Source organism: Vicugna pacos, chromosome 20, assembly GCF_048564905.1.
Source record: "Vicugna pacos chromosome 20, VicPac4, whole genome shotgun sequence".
Taxonomy (NCBI): domain Eukaryota; kingdom Metazoa; phylum Chordata; class Mammalia; order Artiodactyla; family Camelidae; genus Vicugna; species Vicugna pacos.
In genome coordinates, this window is record NC_133006.1 from 8,485,906 (window position 1) to 8,508,181 (window position 22,276).

General features: G+C 49.1%; 1 protein-coding gene and 1 non-coding gene across 3 annotated transcripts in view; one reads left to right on the forward strand and one right to left on the reverse strand.

The window, feature by feature from the left end:
* Nucleotides 1-372: 372 nt before the first annotated feature.
* Nucleotides 373-22,276, forward strand: part of ELOVL5 (ELOVL fatty acid elongase 5) — a 59,632-nt gene continuing 37,728 nt past the window's right edge. The window contains exon 1 of one of the 2 annotated variants that reach the window (XM_031688641.2): nt 373-578. The gene's annotated coding sequence lies outside the window, so the exon portion shown is untranslated. Of the gene's footprint in view, nt 579-956; nt 1,013-22,276 lie in introns of those variants that run through there. The other variant, XM_072944804.1, reaches the window with a different exon arrangement.
* Nucleotides 6,075-6,147, reverse strand: TRNAA-GGC (transfer RNA alanine (anticodon GGC)). The gene has a single exon. It is a non-coding gene; the product is annotated as a tRNA-Ala (tRNA).

A 22,276-nucleotide genomic window follows, 5' to 3' on the forward strand; every position in this document is an offset into this window, starting at 1 on the left:
AACCCTTTCAGTTAAAGCCAAGGAGAACAGGCTCCCTTCCACAACGCGCGAGGTGACGGTACCAGCGTGGGCTTCTGCGGTCCAAACGCGGCCACGCGACCCTGACACGCCTGGTATTGACAGAATCAGAGTTCAGGGCATCGGGAACTTCAGTGTTGCTATTGCGCAGGCTCTGCGTTCCACGCAGGCTTATTAGGACCAAAGAGGATAAAATTGCCCAGAGACACGTGAACCGGAGGGGACCAACCCGGGCCACTGCCCCCCACAGCATCGGATTCTGGAATTTACAATCACGAAAGTTCTATTGTCTCGCGATTGGCTCCCGGGGCACATGACATCATAGCGCTTGATTCGGCCTCCGGGCGGCGATTGGCTGGCCGCGCCATTGTGACGTCACGGTCAGCCCACGTTCTGATTGTAGATATCGGCCTCTTTTCCTCTTCGCGGCAGCTCCTGCTGGCCGGTGCCTCCCTCCCGCCTCCTGCCGGCTCGGCTGGCCCTGGACGCTGCCGCCGCCGCCGCCGCCGCCGCCGCCTCGCCGCTTCTCCGAGTCGTCACCGCCGCCCTCGGACTAAGAGGTAAGCGGGCAGCTCCGGGAAACTTCGCCCGGCCGCCGCTCGGCCATGACACCCACGCCGGCGCGCGGCCGGGACCGAGGGCTGCGACCCGCCGCTGGGTCCCGGACCCGGTGCGGACGAGCGGCTGCCGGCGTGGCCCGCGCTGCGCCCGCGTGGCGGAGGAGCCCGGCCCGCTCCCGGGCGCGGGGAGAGCCGTGCTGGCGCCTCGGGAGTTTCGGCGCGATGCTGTCTCACCTGTTCGGCGGGGGAAGCCGCGGGCGGGCAGTGTGCACGCTGACGGGCGCGGCTGGAACGCACCCCGCGCGCCGACGGAAGACAGGGTGGGTGGGCTGCGCGCTCGGGTCAGCCCGCCCGAGCGGGATAAACTCGCGGCCGGAGGTCCGGGAACGCGTCCCGAAAGCGATTTGGCTTCTTCGGGGGAGAACAAAACCCGGGTGAGCCGGGAGAACCTCTGCGGGGCCGCGGGGTCGCGGCAGGGGTCGGTGCGCGGCCCCTTCGTCTTTCCTTTTCTCCCTTTTTCCCTCCTGCCTCTGCCCTTCCTGCCCTCGGAGGGAAGCCCTCTAGCCCGGGACCGCTTCTGTTTTTATTAAAATAGGACATCGGCAACCAGCGGTCCTCGGGGAGGAGGAGGCCGGTGGGGAAGCGGTGGGGCGGGGACGCGAGAGCCACCTGGGCGGTCCTTACGGGAGTCTGGGGGTGGCGGAGGTGCGGGCGGGAGTGGCTTGGGGTCGGGGAAGCCCTGGCGTCGCGTTTGCTGCCAGTGACAAGAGTAAGTGCCCTTTTGCCGTTAGACGCCAATATGACTCAGCCCTCCCCACCCCACCCTCGCGTGCGCACGCCGGCCTCGGGATGGAGGGAGTCGTGCCTGCAGCAAAAGTTGTTCTTTTAAACTGACTTGCAACCGTTCCATTCCGTGCCCTTGCACTCTTAAGGGTGGTGGTTTGTCCTTTTCAGGATTATGCTTAAGCTCAGTTCTCGGCTTCTTGCTTGCAGATTTGGAGACTGCATTTGGCCTGCTTTGGGGTCGGGGTAGGGGGTCCCGTATGGAAGGATCTAGGGAATGATTTATTAGCTGAGTTCGGAACCCAGGGATGCGGCGGGAGAATGGTAGGAAGCGAGCAGCCTTAATTCTTTAAGAGCAGGACCCGCTGCAGGAAGTGCTTTATAAGGTAGCAAGGAAGAGCTAATGTTGCTTGTTCGGTTTTGTAATTTGTTCCCCTAACCCCCCGGTAGTAACCTGTTGGTTTGCACTTGTTTTGCTTACACGTCAGCCAGCAGCATTCGGTGCAGAATCTGCAAATACAGACATAGCTGGTGTTGCATTCGATGGCTGTGGACAAACACTAACTTACATCTGAGGTTAGGGAGCAAGCGGCTCACTTATTTTTAGTCTCTGGGATTCTCCAAGAGAAAGCTCCGCACTCGAAAGAAAAATGTCACTCACGTCCCTTTTAGATTCTTACCCAGGTTATAGCTTCTCATTGCCAGGAATTTTACGGTTTTCCTTTTTTTTTTTTTTTTTGCATTTCTCTTTCTCAATGAGGACAAAAGAAAGAATGTTATTGGTGGTTACAGATTTTACAGAATATAGGAGGGAACTTTTCTGAAAAGTGAAAGTAGAAAGTGTGTTAAGACTCGATGGTCAGAATTTTTTTCAAAAAAAGTACCTCATAACTTCAAACACTGTCATCACTGCCGTGACTCAATTTCCTTGTCTGTAAATGGGGATTTCATGTTGCAGAATTGTTAGGGATTCCAAGAGAGGGTGAAATTGCCCAGCATGGGGCTTGCACAATAACGGTTTGATAAATGTTTCTTCTTCACTTATTTTTCTTCTTGGGAAAGGGAAAATGAGGTTTAGGGGATGTGACCAAGGACAAAGCTTGAGAATCTCAAATAACTGGGAAAATATTCAAAACTGAGTTTTCACAGACACTAATTCCAGTATCCCCACGAAGCCACTTTTGAAAATGAGGTGAGTTATCTCTCTCCTGGGGACCAACTGAGCTTCCTTTTCCTTTTTCTTTGGGGGAGGTTGTCATAGTTCTTAATTTTTTAATGTCTGCAAGAATCTTTTTTCCACTGCCTCCTCTTACCCTCTCAGCCTAACTGATTGTCCTCCTGTTTGTAGAGGTGAGTATCCATGCTTGGGTGTCTTATTTCCAACTTGAATTATACAAATCAAGGCAAAACTGTTTACCTTCCTTTAGGGTGACTTTGATGCCTAAGTAGATAGTAGAGAGAGTGTGAGTGGTGGTTTTACTTCTTTCTTTACTGTCTCTCTTTTCTTTTTTTCTTTTTAAATGAAGGTATTGGAGCCTGAACCCAGGATCTCATCCATGCTAAGCATACACTTTACCACCAAGCAATACCTGCCCCCGGATTTACTTCTTCCTTATTCAGTCACATCCTTCCTCTCCCCTAAGAAATTTTGTAATTATTTTTAATTCTTCTTTTGTGCCTACCAAGTCTTCTGTTATTGAAGGGATAATTTTTCCATTAGTTATCCATAAATAGGCGTGTCTTCACATGCATTCAGTTTTAGGTATTACTGATGTGAACACCTTTCTGTTAATAGTAGTTGCTTTACATGCATAATTCTTACAGCCTCCCTGTAGGAAGTGTTATCGCCTACCTCTTTTTTAAAGAATTGAGTACTAAGGCCTAGAGATGCCAGGTGACTTGTCCAGTTTCACATAGCTCTGTGTCCTGCAACATGCCTGCTCCCTGGTCTGTCCTTGTGCTGCTCGGATGGTCAGTGGGCTCTGTGCAATTTATGTAGCTCTGTAACTCAAGAATCTAACCTCATGATTAACGATCCATTCTTCAGATCATTGAAGATGAACAACTTGCCATTTTTCAAATCTGTGTAAAAAGTCTTTTCCTTTTTAGCCCATACTTGATTCACTCTTATTAATTTATTGACTTGTCAGTTACTGAGCATGTACAGTGTGTGTCTGTGTGTGTTGGGGAGAGAGGTTGTTTACAAAGTTGAATGACAGTTTCTGTCTACAGAGAGCTTCCTAAGTTAGCTTACACTTGAATTGTTTAATCTGAATCTTGGACTAAAAGGGGGTCAGAAGCTTATTTCTGGGGGACTTGTGTCTTTGTGTCTGCAAGCGCTTTGTGGCAGAGCTGGCCACGTTGGACGGATCAGTGCCTAGCATGGCTGAGTTGGTTAGGATGCTTTCCGTGCAAGAGACAGAAATTCCAATTCAGATGGACTTAAATGACCACCTGACCTGAAAAGTCCTATATGCAGAACTTTTGCTCTGTTTCTCTGAAGTCCTCTTCAGATGTTGGTCCATTTGCAAGATGACTGTCAGCTAAAGTCTGGCTCCACCGCTGCCCCGGCCCCTTTTACCATACTCTCCTGCTGGAACTCGCTTTCCCACCACTTTCCGAAGAGGGGCCTTGGCCTTGAGGAGATTGATTGAGGCGTTGGTTACTTGAAGTAATAACTGGAACAATAGGAATCTAATAACCTGGGGCCTGTCCCAAACTGGGGAAGGGGCTTTAAGTTTCATCTCACCTACCTGGCCTCTAACTGCACCTCCAGGGAGGGCCCCTGTGGACATGGCGGGGGGTGTGGCTGTAAAGGCCCTCTGAGGATGTCAGACCCCATCAAAGAGATGATTGGATTAAATGAAACAGAACTGAATCAACATTTGAATTTAGCCTTATACATCATATGGGAATCCTACGGACGCACAGAGATCAGAGGATGGGCATCTGGGAAGGAGTTTGGAGAGCAAACAGATGAGTCACTGGGCAAAAAGCAAGTAGCCCAGTTGCCTGAAGATTACAGGGCAGAAGTGGAAGGTTGCTAATAGTAAAGGTAAACTAACTTTTATTAAACTGTTTCTGCATGTCAAACCCTGCACTGAGCCCTTTTATGTGGATTTATCTCAAGTACTAGTTATTGGTACTTTGACTTTACAGGAAAGAAAGTGGAGGCTCAGAGAAGTTGAGATACTTGCCCAGGGTCACAGAGCATTCCGGCCCTGAGTGGTCTTGACCCCTAGCCTGCTCTCTTTCTTGAGATGTTGGACAACAGTACCACTGAAGTTTTTGAACTGGGAGTGCGTCGTGAATGCTGTGCTCCAAGAACATAACACAAGATTGTCAGAGTGTGTAGAATGGATTGGCGTGGACAGACACTAGGAATGTGGAGGGCGGACCAGGAGGCCAATGGGAAGGCCCCACCTGGAGCCGCAGCCACGAGCCCAGATAGGAGAGTGCACATTGTATGAGAATGTTTCTAGGATAAAAGCTGCATGACTTGGAGACCAGTTGGATTGAGGGCCAGCGAGAGGAAGGGCCCTCTAAGGCCTGGGTAGTCGGAGAAACGTGATATCACAGAGGGAGGAGTAGGAAGAGGCTTTGTCACCATCCAGACAAGCCGTTTCTCCCTGGCCAGCCCCAGTTCCTCTTTGCAGCCAGTGTCTGTCCACCACTTTTTGGCGGCCCTTCTGTGAGTACGTGTTTCCACCACATTTCATCCATTCTCGGTTTTTCACACCTTCACATAGCTCGCTAGAGATGCTGCATACCATCAGTGGCATCTAAAAATCACACGAACACTGTTTCACTTTTTAATGTTGCCGAAGTCAGGACGCTTCCCACCTTTTAATGAAGTAATCTGATGGGAAAAAGAAAGTCCCCGTCTTGTTGAAGCTCAGGGAGGCAAGGCAGTTCCTGGCAGGGCCGGGGGTAAGATCCCAGGCCTCTGGGCTCCTTCCATCAGCTAGTTTACCTCAGCTCACATGAGAGGCATTAAGGTAAGCATTGTCTCATCACACAGGATTATAGTAAAGCACGAGCATATTTCTGTGTTTTTGAAAAAGAAAGTAATTAGAGAAGATTAGAAGGCACGGTTGTCTAAGCAGGTGCGTCATCCTTGGGTGGAACCTGGCTGCCCCGGTTGCTTACCCGAAACCTGCCACCAGCCTTAAAAAAATCAACTCTGGGCTTTGATCGCTTCCTTTAAAAATGAAATATTAAACTAAGGTGATTTTCAAGTCCCTGTCGAAACTAAACTTTTTTGTTTTCGCTTTTGCCAAGAGCACATCCTTTGTTTGTATTTGACCAGGGATAGAGAATGGAAGTTGAAATCTTTAGGTCTCAGAAAGTTAGGTGTCAGACGGAAATGGTAGTTTTCTCTGTAAGAGGTTGAACGTAGCTGCTGGAGATGTTCTGGCCTAGCAAAGCCAGGTGTCAAGGAAGGTAAACTGACTTCATTTTGAGTTTCTGTCATAGAGTCTTCCCCACCCCACCCCGATTACCATGCTCTTTGGGTCCCAGGGGTGTGTGTCCTCCATGGGAACACTTTCTGCGTTTGTTTTTCAAAATGTGTGGTCCCTGGATTTAAAATATTCATACTAGGTAAGTTTTTAGAAAGACTGAATCCCTTTCTTTCCTCACCCCTTCCCTGCTAGTTCTGTTTAAGCACAGTTTGTGTAACGTCTCGGTATTCGTTTTTTTGGTTTTTTTAAATGGAGGAACTGGGGATTGAACCCAGGACCTTGTGCATGCCAAGCACACGCTCTACCACTGAGCTACACCCTCCCCTCTGCCCTGTATTCCTTATATCTTAAGTTAGACCTCTCTACCTTTTTGTGTCTTCTTGCTGCCTGGGATCCAGGACGTAGTTTCTTAAGAATTTTAGTGCTGGGACTGCCATGGTTCCTCTAGCTAGAGTGTTTTCTTGAATTGCCTGCCGTTTCTAAGCTGTGTTAGCACCCTCCCGCCAGCACTTGCCGGTCACTGGCTCCATCTCTGTTCAGTTCTGTCTTTGAACATCTTTTCTTTCCCCATCATCAGCAGTTTTACGTGGCCCAGGTCATCTCTGAGAAGTCCGTGCCAAACACACCTGATTACAAAACCCACACCGGAGAGCTGGCCACTCAGGACTTTATTTTGTTCGAGTTGTCCTGAACCCCGGACCACCTGTCCCACTTCCGTCTCCACGTGGCCCGTGCTCCTGCAAAGTAATTGTTACCACTTTCTCCTTCCCCAGAGGACAGTTCTCATGACTCCGAATTCAATAATCCTTCAGTTGCTTCCCTGGGGCGTGCGGCAGGTGGCCTGTGTCCCTGGGGTGGCATTCAGGGCACCTCTGCTGGAGGCTTTAGCAGAAGAAATACGTTACCTTCATACTTCTGGGAGTTGTCGACACTCGGATTTGCCCTGCTTGTGAGCTGAGCTGCACCTCTCTGAAAATTTGAGTTTACTTTTTACAGAACCTCCAAATGTTTATCTCTACTCTGGATCTGAGGTGCATTTATAAGAGCACTTACTATGTTTTTTATTTTTTAAGTTAGCAAAGCTGTAGGAAGGGGATTGGAGAAGAGGCCTTTCAGGTTAGCAGCCGCCCTCCCGGTTAGGGTCCACTCTGCCCCTCGAGGCCGTGCGGGCCTGACAGGCCAGACACTTCGCATCCTTGAGGCATCTTTGTGGAACTTGCAGGTAAAGATACCTGTGCCGACCTGGGTGTTCAGACTGTCAGCGTTATACATGAAAGTTAAATAGGGCTGCCTCAATTTGATGAATACAGTAAAAAAAAAAAAAAGAGAGAGAGAGAGAAAAAAAGGGTAAAGGTGATCCAAAGGTACAAACTTCCAATTATAAGATAATTAGTGCTGAGAATGCGAAGTACAGCATGAAGTGATGGATGTCAACTGAACTTGCTGTGGCTGTCATTTCACAATAAATACATACAATTGGCCCTTCTTGTCTGCGGGTGGGTAACCTGTGGATACAAAGAGCTGACTGTACTATATACCATTTTATATAAGGGACTTTAAAGCATCCTAGTATTTGTGGAGGGTCCTGGAACCAGCCCTCTGTGGATAGAATGTTCATTGAAGCATTGTTTGTAATTTTGCCAGCTGAGAGTAAATTACACTACAGTTGGGCAATGTAATACCTAGCAACTTACAAAGAGGATGCTCTGGGGGTGCTGAGTAGGCCCCGTGCAAGGTGCTTTTCTCACGTCTGTACATCTGCTCTTTGATTTTGGCCTCACCAAACCCCATTTTACAGATGAGGAAGCAAAGGCATAGGAAGGTTAAGAGACTTGTTCAAGGCTCCACAGCCGGCAGGTGGCAGGGGCAGGATTCAGACCCAGACTGATGAAGAGGGGCCTCCCCCTGGGTTTGTAACAAGGTGTGTGAGGCCAGAGGGTTGTGGGCTGGGAGGGAGAGGCACCCGCGTCCTCCAGGGAGGCTCCACCTCCGGAATGGTTTCCCTTGGGTGGAGGTGCACATCTCCTGTATTTCATCTGGGTCACTCTGTCACAGGCTTGGTTCGAGGCTGCTTGTTTGGGATGTCTGAAATGACACCTTTCCCATCCCTTCAGTTCTCTTGGGATCCTGACTCTCCTGGAACTTCTTGTTCTTTCTGGGTGTGGCTAACTAGGTCTGACAACACTGAGATGGCTGTAAGCACTGTTATTCCTAAAATATGAGGACCACCGAATTCACAGGATGGCTCGTATATTAGGACAGAATGTGACCAGGTGATAAAACAACTGTTGGCTTTAGACACCTGTAGAGGAGATGGATGGACGGATGATTACTGGATTGTGTTTGCTTTTAAAAATGCCACATTGTGGCAGGCTTTTTTTTTTTTCTCTTAGGTACAATCTAACCTTGCCTGTGCCTCATTCACCCCCACACTTGAACAGCAGTTATACAATGAGAGGATTTCGATGGAGTTTAAAAAAATATGTTTTCATGTCACTTCCTCATTTATGTTACACAGGTTTGAACTGAAATCTTTTAAGACATTTTCTCTTGAGGAGGTGCGTAACTTACCTTTGTTAATTATGTTTCTCTGCCCTCTTTTAATTTCAGCTGAGGCTGTAACATGGCCTTTGTACACTTTGTACATATTAGGTTGGAGAATGAGATAATTTATTGTGAATATTCAGGTGATCCCATCGGTTAAAAGACTGCAGTCAGATTAGAATTACAAAAAATGTTGCTTAAAAGCCTCTTAAATGTCTGTCTCCCAGCTGCAATTGCTGTCTGACTTGTATGTTAGAAATATGATTGAAGTAGAGCTCGGCCTTTTTAAGCGGGTCTTTAAGGGAACTGTCAGAGGCAGGCGGGGGATCTGATGTCCTGGTCTGCCGTGGGCATTGATTGTCTGCTAGGATGCTTCAGCCAAGAAGGCGGTTGCATTGTCAAACCGGTCCGAACTTCTCCAAATACCTGCTTAAAGAAAGTGTCTCAGGACCTCTGTGTACCCAAGAGAGCACTGTACGGACTATGCTTGCTTCGAAGGCTCCTTTTTTGTTGTCTTTGCAAGGGTGGTAGGTTTGGAAGAGACAGTGACCACAGAGGAGGGTGGCTGTGAGTGCTGTGCACAGTGAGATAGACGCTCTGCGCTGAGCCCTGGTACAGGGCTTCACGCCTGAGTTTACCATCATCTTGTAAATGGAACTGGTATGTTTCAAAGGGCTTCCCAAAATTCAGGACGCAGGTGAATAGTTGGGACATACTGTTGGAAAACCAGTCTTGGTGGGTGGTCTACTTGCCCATGGATTCAGGTACCCAGCCCCCACCCTTTGTCCATCTCAGACTGGATTTCTAACCTACTTCTTTCTTCTGCACTCCGGATTCATAGCTTCTCATCAGCTGGGTTCACCTGGATGCACTGCAGACCTGTCCCCTGTTGGCCAGCGTGGTCAGACCACCACGGTTACCTGTTTGCCTGAGCCGCTGAGCTGGCCACGGTGCCTGGGTCCTTCTCATCAGCCGCATCCTTCCTGCACTTCCCGTGGCCGTCAGGCACCGCGTGTTGTCCATCAGCTCTGCTCTGTCCCCCTTGCTCCTCCCGCCCCCCCCCCAGCACAGCGGTCCCGCCCTTGGTGACTACAGTTCCTGCCTCCTGTGTCCAGTTCCCACTGTAATGTCCCCAAGGTCGTCTGAGCTGCTGACAATCACTGGTGGGTCACTCACAACCCACCACCGACTCACATCCCCCCAGACATGCCTCTTCCGCTCCCGCCTCTGCTCTGCACAGGCTGTGTCTGGACGCTTCCTTGACTGCTCCCTACCAACAGACAAAAACACAAAAGCGAAGCAGACTGAAGAACAGAGAAAGCCCTGTTCTTCCAAAGTCAAACCCTCATACCCTGAAACGTTTGCTTTTGACTGAATCAGATGTCCCCACCCCTTCTGGCCAGTGTGACCTTGGTTATATATGTCCCCACCCTCCTCCTCCTCACAGTCAGGGCAGCGAGCCCTCTCCTCCCCTCCCTGCACCCCCAGGGCCTGCGCACTGTCTGGCCGGTGGTAAGCATCCGGCAGTTATCTGCATGACTGTCTAAGTGTGTACTGTTGGAGTCTGATCAGCTCTGTGGTCTGTGCTGATGGCTGTGTGAAGGTGACCTGACAGCCTGAGAAGCCTGTGACTGTGGACCCCTCCCTGCCTTACCCCGGCCCCAGGGCCCTGGGGGGAGGCTGGCTCCCCTGCTCAGGGCTGCTGTTCCCCCTGCAAGGCCGAAGGAGTAGAGCAGACGCGAGACATCCCCCTGCCTGGGCGCGGAGGATGCTTTTCTAACGTGCTGTTATATAGGACCTGGCTTATTTGCACGTTACATTGTAGAGCTCTCGGGGAACCAAGCCAGTGATCGACTGCAGTGGTCTCCCTGTGCCCGAGGACAGCGAGGGGGAGCGCTGGTGTCTAGTACCCAGCTACTCCGTGATCGGGGATGGAAGGAGCCGGCACTCTCTTTTAACTGTATTTATCTTGGCCGCCGCATCAAGCACTGGTTAAAATAGCCTGTGCAGGTTGGACAGAGCCGTCCACCTCTGTGGCCGTGTGGTCATGGATTCATTGATCATCCACTCACTCACGGCTGAGGATTTCTTTTTTTCTTTTTTTTAATTGAAGTATAGTTGATTTACAACATAGTGTTAGTTTCTGGTGAACAGCACAGACTCAGTTATACATATATGTTCTTTTTCATTATATGTGGAGTCTGAACGATATGATTCAAATGAACTCAGTTAGAAAACAGAAACAGGGTCACAGACATAGAAAACAAACTTATGGCTGCCAAAGGGGAAAGGGCGGCCCGGGGGATAAATCAGGAGTTTGGGATCAGCAGATACACACTACCAGGTATGAAATGAACACTGTTGAGAGTTTCCTTGTGCTGCCCTCTGCTGAGGTGCGTGGGTCCAGTGAAGACACGTGATACTACACCGCTGATGAAGTGATTCTGCTCCAGTGGGAGTGAGGTGTGTGCCTGCCACAGCGGATACTTGCTGCTACTGTGGATGTGGCCATGTGGCTTGCAGTTAGCTTTGGGTACAAGTGACAGAGATCCCAGAATAACCATGGCTTTAATAATGGGATGTCAAAACAAGGTAGAGGTTTGTGTTTCCCGTAAGAGGCTGGGGAAGGGATACAGGGCTGGCCTGACAAACCAAAGGTTCCTTCTCGCTCACTGTGTATCTGGCTTTGGGTGTGGCCTGTCTTCTAGGCAGCAGGATGGAGGAAGAGACAAAGAAAGTGGAAGGGGCGGGAGATTCATTTGTGCTTTCTCTGCCCCTGGACAATGTTGCTCACGTCTCCTTGGCTGGAACTTAAACATGCAGCCGCAGGGGGCTATAAGAGAGACCGGGAGATGACGTCATGATTCTGGGTGGCTGCGGTCCGCTCACAGGCCTGCTACTCTGTCCAGGATTTGGGCCTCCCCCACTGGTCTGTACCTCAGGTGGTGGATGAGACGGTGCCGCCCACATGGGAGTCCCAGCCTAGGGAGGATGCTGACAGGTGGACAGACAGTAGCCCACAGTGAGGACTGTGAGGAGCGCTGCCCAGGGTGCTGTGGGCTCTGTAAATGGGAAGGGTGCCTGGAGAGTCAGCAGGAGAAGACATGGGCATGCAGGCAGAGGCCCTGAGGTGCAGGGGCAGGTAGTCTGTGTGGAACTGAAAGTCAGGAACATCAGAGGAGAAAGCAGGGGCCACTTTGAGGGGTTTGGATATTGGGAGCCTTAATCTGGATTTCAGGAGGTGAGTAGCCTAGAAGGAGGCTTTTCTGAAGTGGGGAAGGGGAGCAACGTAGGATGGAGGCCAGGAAGACCCTCCGGAGGGGGGCTAATCTCGTTGACGTGATGGTGGCCTTGACCAGATCACGGCCTTGGGGATCGAGAGAAGTGGATACACACTCTCCCAGTTTCATAGAGCCTAAGAACTGGGAACGGATGTAGACACTGGCCTGCCTTTTCACCTGGCAGATGATGAAGGCAAAGTTGGGAGATCAGGTGGTGTGGGCAGCACCGGGCCGTCCCTCTGCCCAGGTGCTTTCCTCGGGTGCTTGTGGTCAGCAGAGTAACAGCCCCCAGAAGATATCTGTGTCCTAATCCCAGCCCCTGTGAAGATGCTGGGTTCCAGGCCGAGGAGAATTAAAGGTTGCAGGTATAATTAAGGTTTCTGATCAGCTGACTGAAGGAGGGGGAGCATCCCCGATTACCCAGGGGGGCTCAGTGTAACCCTGAGGGTCCTGATTCATGGAGGAGGGAGATGGGGGAACTGAAAGCTGCGGGCGTGGGGAGTTGGTCCGCTGTTGCTGGCCTTGAAGAAGGAGGAGGGGATATGAGCAGAGAGATGTGGGCAGCCCCTGGAGGCTGGAAAAGGGTTCTCCCCTGAAGCCTCCAGAAAGGAACCCCTCCCTGCTCCCAACTTGATTGCAGCCAGTGAGATCCGTTCGGCCTTCCGAGCTGTGAGGCGCACTTGTGTTGTTTTAAGCCACTTGGTTTGTGGTCCTTGGTTACAGCAGCGCTTGGAAATGGATACAGCTGCTGGTGCTTGTTTGCTGAGTGGACACAGTGCTTTCAGAGGTCAGCGTGGCAGAGTCATGTATTAGATGTACTGGATAGGGGGTTGTTCAGGAGCCCACGGAGTCTTAGAAGATGGTTCTGGCTAAGAGGTGATGAGGATGAGACCGGACAGGGGTGGGAGTTGGGGGATGGCCGGAATTGCAGGGCCCCTCAACAGGACCCGAAGCCCTGGGTGGCCTGGTACCCAAGCAGGGCGCTCTCAGGGCTGGGTTCCCGGGAAGATTGTTGGGCAGAAAGAAGGGATCAGGAGGAAGGTTGACTTGTTGAGTTTGCGGTTAAGAAGCACCACACGTGTCGTAGGTAGATCAGGTGGAAACCGGTCCTTGGGGTGGGGTTGGAGTTACAGGATTGGGGGTCACTGGTCATGATTGGTTTGTACCCTTTTAATCTCTCCAGTAAAGAGACTCAGCCACCCTTTTGAAGAATCTGACGTGCCACATAACCTCAAAATTAAGATTTTTCCAGTGTTTTTTCTACCTGAATTATTTTTGTTGCTATTTGAATTCTGTGTGTCTTTTAAAAAAATTTTTTTAGTAAATAAAAGGTCAATAGTAAAAATTTTTTAAAAACCAAGTAAAAATAGCATAATTCGTGACCCTTCCTCACACATTTTACCCTGTGCTGCAGGTCATCGCCCCGGAAGCCTCGCTGGCTCTGGTTGGTCTTTGTCACCCAGCAGGTCACTGGGGGTCACGTACTCTCTCCCCTCCAGGTCCTGACCCGATCAGATCTCACCTACTGAGCTTGGGAAAATGGAGCCCTAAACAAAACTTGGCTTGTGGTAGAAAAAGGGGCATGGGTGATACTTGCTGTAACATTTCCACATCTGTTTTTTAAAACGTTAGTTTGCCACTGAGCCATATATGCACTTATTTTAGATGTGGTTGCATCCTGAAAGTTCTTGGTTTCTGAATCCCTTTGTTCTTCATGACGAACTTGGTTGTAATGATTGAAGTTACAGCCTATTTCCTGAGAAATGAGAGTGACCACATCAAGCCGCTGCTTGGGATGTATGGCCACGAGGGATGTTTTCCTTTCCTACCTGTCTAGTGCTGCTGTCTTAGCCCTGTAATCACTGCCCTCTGCCTGGTGGTAGTCATACCATGTAATTGGAATTTACAAGTTTTTGGTGGGGACTGTATTGAATATAATTTTTTAAAAATGTAAAGCCTGTAAAGAAAGATAAGAGTTAGGACGAATAACGACGCCCATACACCATTCCTGAAAATCACTTTAATGTCAATGAGTTACTTGTATTTCATTCTCCAGTAAAGGAAATAGGATTAACGCAAGAGATCTCATTCGTTCTAAGTTAACCGACAAAACTTTGTGTTCTCCCTTCCCTTTGCCCTTTGATTTGATTAAATAAGATTTACGGGTACTCCCTGTGGGCTATCCTTTACATTAATCAGTGTCCCCATAAAACAAAGCCCCCACAGCATCCAGAAAGCAGAAACCGGGTGCAGCAGGGCTGAGCCGGCTTGTGGGGGAGGCAGAGGCGGAAGCATTGGGGGTCCCTCCCTTATGCTCACTTTTACTTTTCCACCATGCTTCTCCCTGTACATGGTCAAGATTTTTTTTTCTTTCTTGAAATCAAGTTGATTCCCCTAATGAGACAGTCTGCTTGGCATACAGGCATCTCTCTGTGACGCTTTCCAACTAAGACAGCAAACAGAGAAAACGTTTTGTGGAGAGAAACCTGCAAAATATCTTCTCCATATGCTAAGTAAGGTGGATGCCCTGAGCTCTGACTGAAGAGCACCGGGTTTCCTCACAGCAGATGGGAGGACACAGTGTACTTTTTTAAAAAAAATTTTTTTTAATTGAAGTACAGTCAGTTTACAGTGTTGTGTCGGTTTCTGGTGTACCTTAGTGCACTTTTATAGCAAGGAAGTGTTAAGCCTCACCCAGGATTTGTTCTCCCGTGGACACTGCCCTCATTCAGAGGAACATGCGTCTGGATTCTGGAGGTCATGCTCGGGGCGCGGAAACGTCACAGGCAGATTCTTACTTCGCAGGAGAAGGGAGTGTCCTGACATGTTCTCCCTTTTCTGTTCATGTTCGTTCTGTCTCTGCTGACCTGCTGTTCTTCCTTCTCCGGGGGCTCTGCTTTCCTGGCGGTGGTGGGGCGATGTCAGGGGGCATGCCTCCCACGGACACCCCGGTTAGAGGAAGGAGGGGGTGAACCCCTGGCCGAGAAGACAGGCCACGCTTTCAAGTTTTGGGCAACTTCCTACGTGAGGCTGCCTCGGACTGACGCGTGTTGTGAGTCAACGAAACTCAGACCGCATGAAAATGGGACCACTCCGGCGACAGGCAGGCAAATGGAAGGCGTTGATTTTGTTTTGTTTTTTTTTTAATTGAAGTATAGTCAGTTTACAATGTTGTGTCAATTTCCAGTGCACAGTATTTATTGTATTGTAAAATAAGGACCGCCCTTCTGCTTGGCTGTGAAAACATCCTTTTTTGGGGGAGGGGGAGTGGCAAGGTTCTTATTTCATCACCTTTGGCCTCCTGCTTCCTTCTGCTGAGTGAGTTTCTTGATTTCTGCCACAGGAGGACCTCTGAGTGTCACCTTCACATGCAAACTTCATCAGGCAGACTAGTTTTGATCATTTTGCGAAGTATGTGTATCTGTCGGGTCCCACTCTCAGGTGGGATGATCTTTAAAAGTGGATTCGTGTCCTCTGACAACGTGGGTCGCCTGCATGGGTGCTCTGTCGAGGGCTGTGGTGGTCGGTTTTTAAAATAGAAATCCAGACAGAAAAGAGTAAATTAAGGGGGTAAGATCTCAGTGTGGCACACATAGCTTTTTAGATGTTCGCTTTATTTACTTACTTTTATTTATCCCATTCTCTCTGCCATCTCTGCATTATAATATTTGGCCCTTCAGATTGTCTGTCTTTTGGAAGAATTTTTTAAATGCCTGATTTTCTTTTTGTTTCATGCCTGTCTGATGGGTAGATACTTTTTTTTTAAATTACTGTTCATTTTGGGCAGTGCCCTTTTTCATTGCTGCATCATGCCCCCACATCTCCAGCGTATTCTGTGTAACCATTTAACCTTTATAATATCATGTGCTACAGAAAGGTTCTTCTGGCCTTTCTGTGTGTCTAATCATGTGGAGTTCTGCTCTGGGGACTCATGAACACAGCATCTCCTGCCCCTTTCCTTTTGCTCTCGGGGACGTCTTTCGAGATGGTCATAACCTTGCATTCTGTGATGCCTGAGTCAGGTACACGTTGAGCTGCTCTGTTCCAGATGCTGAGATGTTTCTGTGCGTTGCATTCTGCGCTGTTCACTGTCATCGTCACCAGTCACAAGCAGTTATTGAGCCCTTGGAATGTGGCTCATGCAGGGCCTTTTCCATTTAAGTTTCCACTTAAGTAGCCACATGTGGCCCCTGTCTTACTGGACGTGCAATTCCCAGGGTATCTGACAGCTTCCTTTTGCTGACTCATGCCCGCCTCTGTCTTGACCCCACAGTTTCTTGCAGACTCATCCAATTCATTTTCGCAAGAGTTTTGTATACATTTTGTCTGTCAGTTTCTGAGTGTTGTTGCAGGTAGGTTTCAGCACCTGTAGCCGGCTTCACCGCCGGAAATGGAACTACAGGGAATGTCGGAGTAAAAAAGTGGAGGTTGTTGATATTTTATGAAATCTTGTGATGATTCTAGGTGAGATTCGAGGGGAAGATGGTTAAGGGAAGGATTTTAGGTTGGGAAGACTTGAACAGATTTATCAGCTGAAAAAGAATCCTACAGAGAGAGGAAGTGGAAGGTAATGGGGGAATGGGAGTCGAATAGTAAATGCTTGGAGGAGGCAGTTAGGGATCCTGAGAGCTGCTAGAGAGGCTGAGCCTCTCTGTATGAATTGGAAAGGAAAGTGTGTTTTTTAAGTATTTGAGTATTTTTTTTGATGTGAAAGTCACGTAATATGAAATTAACCATTTAAAAGTGGACAGCTCAGCGACACTGCGTTCACACACAGTGTTGTACTCTGACCACCTCTGTCCAATCCTGAAACATTTTCATCCCCCTCCCCCAAGCCAGCAGCCCTTCTCTGTCTTCCCTTCCCCCACAGCCTCCAGGCAACACTGATCTTTCCATCTTTGTAGACTTGCCTGTTCTGCGTATTTCGTGCAAATAGAATCGTACATGTAGACTTTTGTGTCTGGCTTCTTTTACTTGGCATCATGTTTCGAGGTCCCTGTTGTGTAACAAGAGACAGGACATTTTAAGGAGAGGGAGTTTTGGGGGATTCACGCTGACAGCCTGAATCTCCATAAACAAGTCAGTTCAGACGGTTGGGTTTACCGAGGAGCCTGGCTTCCCCCGGGGGCAGATGTGGTGTCCAGAGTGTTTGTGGAATGGCCGGCTGAGGTCCAGGCCGAGCGGACACCCCCTCCAGGAGCCAGTGCTGGGAGGATGGAGGCGCCCAAGATCTGGATCTGGTCATGGTGATCACCAGGAGTACACTGACTGCCAGCGGGGCCGTGGGCGGAGGGGTGGGGAGGGGAGGAACCTGTAAGGCAAGAGGGTGTTCTGTTTCCCAATGGGGTAAACTTGGGGCCCGAAGGTAGACCCGTCTGCCATGGGGGGAGCCTCGTCTGTCGGCAGACCTGGGTCCCCCATGCTGCCTGCCCCGTGGACAGGTGGATGGACCACATCTGAGGCGGGCAAGGTGGGAGCACTGTCATCCGGCCCTGCTGGCAGGGCGATGGCACTGCCCTGCTGCTCTGAGGGCTGCTCTGGCCACTGGAGACGGGGATGGACGGCCGACCTGGACGAGCTGGCTGCTTCCTCTGATGAAGGTGGTCAAGCTGAGTCAGCCGCGGTTGGTGCCGAGAGCAGCAATGAAGATAGTGGTGTTGCCAGCGAGGCTGCCACGAGCTGGCTGCCTTCTCCCGACTGCCTGCTGAGTAGAGGTCACAGGACTTTCAGGGTCTCCCCTTGTGTCCCAAGTCTGCTCTCCAGCCTCTCCACCTGGTACCACTCACTCCCCAGATACGCCCGTGTGCCAGGCACTGAGCCGATACCTGTGAGCCAGACAGGCCCCGGCACAGCCCCCGGGACCTAGGCCCTAACCAGAGCCTTGTGTCTGGGCCAGAGCCAGGCCTGGGTCCTGGGTGAAGCTGAGTCGGGAGGTTACCCTGTAGTGAAGGACCTTTCAGCAGAGCTGAGGTCAGGGAGACGGCAGGAGGCTAACGGAGCTCGCCCTGCATTTGGATATGAGTGTCCTGTGTTTGGCTTATGACACAGTAACAGTATCTGACCCTAGAATTTTGGATTGAGGAGTCATACGCATGTGGTTCTCCTCTGCAGTAGCTTTCTGCGCATTGTTTTATTCCTGGACCGAAGTCTAAACCCAGGGGAGACTGGTCAATGCTGAGTGGAGTGTGGAGCAAATAGCGCTTTGGAGGGTGAGGGGAGCACTGACCCTCCTGGTGGAGCTTAACCCCGTGGGCTTTTCACCTCGAAAAGTAGGCCTGGGGGCAAGGCAGAATCAGGAGACCCGGTGATCATTAACACAGTGCCTCTGACTTTTTCAGTCCATGTAAGAGTGGGGTTGTTAGCGTCTAAAAAACTGTCCTTGGCTCCGGGTTAATCTGCACTCCCAGCCACTGAAGCATCCCCACGGCCTGTCTGATGCGGATTCTTCTGCTTCAGACCTCAAGCTCGTCCTCCTTCCCGACTCTGGAGATGGAGACATTCTGGTTTTTATGATCTCCCGTTCTTCAGCTAGGCTAGACTAGATAGTTTTCCCAAACTCTTTGCCATAGGTCTGTTTGTTTTGTTTTAATCATTTAACTGTGTATTCATGGTCTTAAAAGGTACGTATTTTTAGTTCTATAAATTGATGTAGTTAATATCTAGAGATAGATCGATTGCTGATTTTATCATATGCTGCGTATCCATATTTTAAAGGCATAAGGGAAGAATTCATGACTCCTGCTGGCTCTGGAAACTGACCAGAGCCAAATGTGGCAGGCACATTTCTCATTCCAGGTCGTGTTATCCTCCAGGACACCAAACCAGAAGTTTCCCCTTGAGATCTTTTTTTCAGCCTTGGCCTCACCTAAATTACATTATCACCAGTATTTCCTTTTCTGTCCTTTCGAAGCAGGCGTACTGCCTGAGATTTAATAAGACCTCACTGATGCTGTCGGCAGGAGCCAGACTCTTCCTGACGGTTCATTTGAACGGGGAAGGAAAACCAGATCAAGCGTGTGCCTTGTAAGCATCGTACCCAGCCGTAACCGCCGGCCCCCTGACACTCTGTCTGTGCACCGTTGTTCAGGTGTTAGATGGCCTTGGGCCTGCATGGTTCTCACAAAACCTTGGATGGTTACTTAGAACCCAGGGGGCTGTTACAGGTATTTGGCCAGTTTGATGCATTTTTGTATTTTCTGAGCAGAGTTAAACTTATCCTTATTCTAGCGTGAGAGGCAATTAAGAGCTCAGGTTGTTTGAATCCCATGAACCAAGTGCAGGCTCCGGTTGTATGTGGTCCTTTCTAGTTCTGGGGCCTCCACTTCTCCGTAGTGAGGAAAAGAACCCTTTACAAGGTGACCGAGAACTCAGTTGTGGTGCTTAGCACACGCTGGGTGTTCAGTGTTAATTACTGTTCTGACTGTTACCATTGTTGTGTTGTCTTTTTTTTTTTTTTTTGGATTGAAATAGAGCTGGTTTACAGTGTTGTGTTAGTGCCTGGTGTACAGCAGCGTGATTCAGTTATATGTGAATGTTTGTGTTGTGTGTGTTTTCTGATGTTACCATCCTGAAGCCAAGGGGCTCTCCCAGGGAAGACGATTATGATTTCATAATGAAATCCTCTTAACTCATTAGTGAGGTGTTACCAGCCTGCAATGATCTGGGATTGGTTTGATGCTGGAACAAATTAGGCCAGAGTTAATGCCGTCTCATCCTATTAGCGTTCGGGTAGCTCAGCCCAGTGCCTGCCTGACTTTGTGCTGATCGCGTTTTTCCTGCAGCCTGACTTCGGTCTCGGGTGCTGGCCGGCTTGTCCCCACGAGAGTTTGTGTGGCCCGAGTAGCAGCTGGCTGACTCTGAGTGGAAGCTTTGGGTCCTGGGCCACTTTGTTAGTTGCGGCTGTGGTGACTGAGCAGACGGGGGGCTGCTTGGGTGGGGTTCCGCATGTGTCCTGAGACACGAACGTGAAATTTCTCCACGAGCAAGTCAGAATGCTTTTCTAACTGCTGCCACAGGGCCGACGTGGGACTGGAAAAACCACGCTGTTTTATGGTGCTTTATTGACAGTAATACTAATGACATAAACTGAATTTGGCTGACTTCAGCTACTGGTGCAGAAGTCTGTCTTCTGCAAAATGTCATGTGCACGAATGAAAAACCACCTGGAAGCGTCATCTTGATACATAAAACGTTCAGCTTTTTAAAAGCTGGTTTTATGAGCCTCTTTTACTAGGACCAGATTTTACTGTTATTTGTTGGGGCTCCTTTGTAGTTGGGATTGTAGATTCAGTTTTTTAAAAAAAAAAAAACCGTCTGTGTCCCTGGACAAAATAGACACTTAACAAGTAAATGCTTGAATTGTGCTTTTTAAGATGCCTGCTGTCCTCAGGGTCACTATTGTGCATGTAAGACATGCTCCTCTTACGGGTTTAAAAATTGGTGACTAGACTGAGCTCCTTGGTTTGAGGAGGGTGGTTTGTGGAATGCAGACAATTCCACTTACTAATAACCTGAGAGAAAGAAAAACTCTTTTAAGTGGCCAGTTGCAAATACCAGCGTACAGTCACAAATCAGTCCTTTAGGAAGTGGAGCATACACGGAATTTAGTATTTTTCTTTTACGAACATTAGCCAGAAATGACTCCTTATACCCACATTCAGTGTTTATTTATTCAGCTATTGGGCTTCCTGTATGATTTATATTTTTGATATATACATAGAGCAGGCTGCATTAGACTTTAAAAAAAAAAATCTTTTTCCTTCATGAGATTACCCAGTGTCGGCCAAGGAGGGAGCTTTATATGCTGTTCACAGAGTCCTTGCTGGTGGGAATGTTAATAGGTGAGAACGTTTTGGGAAGAAATTTTGTGCTATAAAGAGCTTTGACATAATTGGCCAATTTGGGGAAATCTCATCCAAAGAAATAACTTAATACACAGCTCAAGTTTTACATTCGAAGATGTTCATCACAATATTATTTTAAAATAGTAGAAACTTGACACGACACTGTAAATTAACTATACTTCAGTGAAAATATACATACAGAAAAAGAATAGTAGAAACTTGTAAACAGGCGAAATGACTAACAATGGGGGAATAATTAAAGCATTTATATAAATATTGCTTCAAAACTCAAATTAGGTTCATGAAGAAAGTCCTTGCTGTAGTGTTGAAATGCAAGATTACACAAGGATTTGAAAGCATAGAAAAAAGTGGAATATATTTACATGTTATTTATTTATTTAGTATATGATACTAGCATAGTTCTGTGCTAAACGCTGTCCACACACCATTTCATATGAATGGGCCTTGTTTTTACTCCCGTCTGAAGGGACTGTTCCAGGCAGGGAGACTGAGGCTTTCCGAGGTTAACTTGCCCAAGATCCGTCTCCTTGTCAGTGAGAGAAAGGGGGTCATGGATTCTGCCACGCGCTCAAATGCTTTTTGTCTTTACCTTAAAATGAAACAAAAAGACCCCTCTTTGCTTTATCAAGTTTCTGCAAATAAACATCGCTGTTTTAACTTTAACATGGGGAGGCAGGAGTGTGTGGTGGTGAGAAGGGTTGCTGTCTGCTCTTGCGGGGACCTGGGGTCAACGACTTCGCTGCTCCGGCTCAGGGTGCTCGCCTGTGACGAAGGGGAGGTGTGCAAGGGCTGGCGCGAGGGGCGGTGAGATTGTCCTTGTGAATTTATAGCAGGGAGACTGGCACGCAGTAAGGGCTGAGTGTTAGTTGCTCTTGGTATTTCAAAGATGAGGACTTGAAAATAAAGTCATTTGAAATGGTGAGCTGGGCTAGGTCCTAAGTGGTTTTCAGGTTCTTCTGGAGAGATGTGGGCACAATGGGAGAATGACTTTGGAAAGCTGCTTTGTAGCAGTCATTAGCAGACCATTTAGGGAAAGGAAATAGCAATTTGCTAAATAATTCAACCTCCCCGAAGTGTGTCATTCATGTTAGAGCGTAGCTGGGTTGGTGTTTTCTGAGGCCAACAAGAGCGTTAAGTCCCTAAATAAACATGCGGCTTCGGTCCTGGCTTGAGCTTGAACTGCTTAGATGTCACACAATAAACTCAACGCACAGTTTATCCTCTTCCCTGTAAGAGCACATGTCTTTACAGTGAATATTCACTAATTTGCACGTAATTCTCACTGACTTAGCAGGTGCCTGTGAAACCGTACAGTTGGTCTGGGGTTGATAAAATTCGTGGCCAGCGGTCCACGTCTAGGTGGTCACAACTTTTCTGTTCCCCTCTCCCTGCCTGCTCATCCCTGCGCTCCCTGACTCTACCCAGAGCACAGCATCCAGGGTGAGAGCCAGAACCAGAACCTGGGCTCCTCCTCTCCCCGCCTCGCCCTCCCCGACATCCCTCGCTGTGGTCCCTCCCCGGCTGTGGCCTCAGGGTGTCCCTCCATCTCCCAGTGGGCTGTTGTGGCTGTCTTCTGACTTGACCTTGATCTCACTTTTCCAGCCTCACCTCCCCCCACCCAGGGTTAGAATCAAGCACCAGAGGCATCACTTCTGCAGTGTGGGTTTTCACTAGTCTCTCCCGCCCCTCCACTGGCCGACCTCACCCTTGATCCTGTGACCCGCAAGTTCCTCCCCGGAGTCAACCGCGCTCTCTGTGCCCCC